The sequence below is a fragment of the Manacus vitellinus genome, unplaced genomic scaffold (genome assembly GCF_001715985.3).
Source record: "Manacus vitellinus isolate BGI_N305 unplaced genomic scaffold, ASM171598v3 scaffold_117_pilon, whole genome shotgun sequence".
Classification (NCBI taxonomy): Eukaryota; Metazoa; Chordata; class Aves; order Passeriformes; family Pipridae; genus Manacus; species Manacus vitellinus.
This window is the reverse complement of record NW_021938877.1, coordinates 143,154-147,480: the sequence shown is the minus strand read 5'-3', so window position 1 is coordinate 147,480 and position 4,327 is coordinate 143,154.

Genomic DNA, 4,327 nt, shown 5'->3' with positions numbered 1-4,327 from the left:
TAATCTCTGTGCCTCCTTTATGTGAATCTTCCAAAAAGATCAGCATATTCTCTAAAGCAGCTGTGTGTATTAATGTTTATTCTCTACAGGATATCTTTAGGGGTCCTCACTGTCCTACAAGGAGCCCCAGCTGAGTGTTTTTCTGATCCTATCCAACATTTCAACAGAAGAAACTCATTTTCTGTCTCCTGGAGACCAAAGGCAGCAGCAACACGCGGGCCATGCTTGTAAATTCCCTTTCCTTGTTTCATCTATTGGCAAATGTTCCCTATCTAATATTTCTATCTGTAAATTTTATATTTCATTACCCAAAGTGAAATCACAGCTGCATCTCAAGGAACAAAAAATTCAGAACAAGCCTGCCAATCTTGTGTTTTCAATCCAAGCTAGAAGTAAGGACTCACTGGGATAGGTAAAGGCAGCAGATATCTGCACACAGCACTGCTTTCATCACGATCTCTCTGTCAGAACTTGTTTTGATTTCTTTTCGTAATCTGTTGTGAGTAAAGACTATTAAATGTACTGGGTTTGATTTTGTGACTGTTTCCTTGAGCTAGATGAGAAGGGGTTTGACTGAAGTCTGTAGATATAGTTTAGTTGTTTAATACAAGAATTAAATCGCAGTGCTTTCCATGTATATATTAATGAACACTTACAAATATCAGTAAGGGTTTTTCATTTTGTTTTGTCTTCTTTTAAGAGAAAGCTATATAAGAAATACTGAGCAACTGGAAAACTTTGGAACACTAGTGTAAATCCAACAAAATACCAACTGCTAAACTCAAAAGGAAAAATCAAACTTATGGAGGGGTGAGCAAGCAAGAATTGCTATTTCAAAGAAATGTATACTGTAGTACCATATATTAACTCTATTTTGGAGTGTAGTTCAGTATCATAACCCCCCAATTATCTGGAAGAAGGGATTCACTGATACAGATCTTTTTATAGCACCCAGTCCTAGAACACTATGAACTCATATTGCAGGATGTTTTCTCAGCTGTCTGATTATTCTGGTTTATGAACCAGCTTTATTTGAAGGATGTTTTCTGCACTCAGTTTCACTGTGGCTTAGGCTCTAAGATATTTCCATTACATTGAGCATCCTGGGATTTATTGAGTAGAAAGAGTTGCAGAGGGAAGGACTTTGCCTTCTCTCTAAAGCTGGGACTAGTAAGGTGAACTCCCCACTTCTGTATAGCCTTGGGCTGTATCCACTCCTGATTACTCTTATTATTTATGAGTTATAGATGTGATCTAGCAGCTTTAGCCTCATTATGTTTAGCACAGAAAATAAAGACACACACAGAAAATAAAGCAACATTTTTGCTCTTTGAGTCATAATTCTTGCAAATACATATCAGAGTCAAAGGCAGCTTCACTGAGACATTGCCACCCTCAGAAAGAGTGAAGCAGTGATAGTGATTTCTATAAACTGATGGGGGATTAGTTTAGCAAACATTTATTTTGTCTGTCCCTCAAATATTACAATTTTTCCCCTTGGCTTACCTTAAGGAAAACAAGCACCAATAAATTGGATCTCACAGTCTTCTAGAAATGAGTTCAATAACATACACATCACATGCTCTTCTAATTACTGCTGCCCATGCAGTAAAATCTGCAGGCCAAGCAGAATCTTCTAGAATGTGCATGTCTAGTGGAAAGGGGCTTCAGTTAAAACTGGATTTACTCATTAACATTGGTAATATATTGTTATTATTACTATATTATTACTGTTATTTATTATGTTTTAACAAAGCAGAAGGTGACAGAAAATGAGGATCTGAGAATCTACCTAGTACATATTCAAAATCAGTAGTAATTCCAGTGGATTTCTGTGCTTTTCAGATCAAGTTGTAAGTACAGGCCCTATAGCTAGTTTTCAATGATCTCTGACACAGAGTTAAAATTGAGGGATTTGATCCTCTGGTTCTGGATATGTAGATTTAGTTTTCCCCAGATAAAAGAAGGTTGTCAATAAGTAATAATAAAAAAATGTTCCGGAATTATTTCAGATTACTTTCAATTAAGTCTCATTTTTAAATATTTTTGCTTCTTGACAAAATGGCTTCAAGGAACAGTTAATTTAAAACTACCTTATACCATAAAATTTTATTTCATTTGGTTTGATTCTATTTTTTAACTACCATCAACGTATGATCAGTGGAAATAAGACACTCTGGTAATATCAACAAAAATGCTGGCAAGTAAAAGAAGTTAGTCTGCTGATTGCATATAATGGCAAGTCAAAAAAAAGCCCTTTAACTTTTTTATTTGGGTTTAAAACATTGCAGTTTTATGTTCTGAGGGCTTTTTTTCTCCTGATTTTCCTCCTTTCACCTGCTCTGAAAAGCAAACAAACCAAAACAAGGATGCTCTTTGGGGATGAGTATTTACTACCATGTGAACATTGAGCTCCAGTGTATCACAAGTGTGGCATCATTTATTCAGAAATGCTTTGAAAAATTGCATTCTCCAGATTTTCTGCATAAATAAGAGAGATCTTCTTGTTTTATAACTGAACTGAGTCCCATGAAGCACAAGCCATGCTCCCAAACTATCAATTCAAGAGATTCATTTAGAGCCAAGAACCTTTAAGGCTGTCTGGTTGACAGGAAGCATATTTTATAGTCTTTCACTTCTCCCATTGTGTAGGAAGCAATTCTACACTGGTAGTTTAACCTTCATCTACAAAGAGCAATTGTTCTTCCCATGAAGCCCATACTGTTTGCACTTCAGGAATACACTGAAGAAATTATTAATGGCAAAAGTTACAGAAAGGATGGTATCATTATAGCAAAGACTGCCAGTTAAATGCAGATATGGGTTTTAAAGGTATAAAATTCCTAACATCTGGGAGGTGCATTTTCCGTGTTTTTGGTTGGTTGGTTGGTTGGGGGTTTGTTTGTTTGTTTTTTGTTGTGGCTTGGGTTTTGTTTGGTTGGTTTTGGGTTGGATTTTTTTGGTTTGGTTTGGTCTGGGTTTGGTTTGGTCTGGGTTTGGTTTGGTCTGGGTTTGGTTCAGTTTTGTTGTTTTATTATTCTTTTTCCTGCTTCTCTTTTCTGACATGCAAATATCTTATAAATCTCTTCAGATGTAACTGTCCAGACCTGCATAATGACATTCAACAAAAAAACCCCACATCAAATCTGTGTTTGTAGGAGTATTTATGAAAGAAAATAACTAAAATTGTATTTCGAGATCTGCTTATTAGTGGTAGGAGGTGGTAGTAGAAAAAGGATTAAATATCAAGTTCTGCAAGATTTATCATGTCATGAACTAAGAAATTGCAAGACCAATGTAGAAACAGCGTTGGGAAACCTTCCAAATCCCAGGCTTCTTTATTACAGAAAAATATATTTCTCAAGGAGATTTCACATTAAATTACGTTTTCTCTGCTTCTGCCGTTCTGAACCAGGGTGTCTCTCCAGAGCTCAGCCAGTTTGTAGGAATTAGGTCACTATTTTGGCAAATCCTGTTGCTTTGAATCCTTTTGCCAGTCTTGTTCTACGTATTCCTTGGTAGGTTCCCCCATCATTGTGCTGCTTTGCAAAGAGTGGACAATGCTTTCACCACGTCCTCCTCCAGCCACTTATAGGCAGATTCACTGTTGTAGTCCAAAAAAGGATGAGTTACATATTCAACAGAGATGAGAGTTTAAACCTATGACTCCTATTTTCAGACAAGCAACTTACTCTTGGTTGCACGTTAACAGACAGAGCAGTGAAATGAAAGGCTGGAGCACCACTTCTGTGAAGACAGGCTGAGAGTGGTTGTTAAATCTGGAGAAGAGAAGGCTTTAGGAAGATCTTCCAGCACCTTCCAGCACCTATAAGGGCTCCAAGAGAGCTGGAGAGGGCATTTTGATGAGGGCATGGAGTGACAGGACAAGGGGGAATGGCTTCACACTGTCAGAGGGCAGGTCTACATTAGATATTAGAAAGAAATTCTTGACTGTGAGGGTGATGAGGCCCTGGCACAGGTTGCCCAGAGAAGCTGTAGCTGTAGCTCAAGGCCAGGATGGATGGGGCTCGGAGCAACCTGGTCTAGTTGAAGGTGTCCCTGCCCATGGCAGGGGTTTGGAACAAGATGATCTTGAAGATCCCTTCCGACTCAAACCGTTTTATAATTCTATGATAGGAACAAGGTTTAAAACATACTCTTCTCTAGACCATTTCCCGTAGGGTAGTTTTGGCAGCTTTCTGTTCTGTGTGTAGATGCTGTAAACTCTCCCAAAAGCCTTAATTCTGCTCATACAACGTGCAGTTAACCTCAGCACCAGCTCAGCAGTATCAATTACAGTCTCAGAGCTGAGCAACAGCTGTGCACG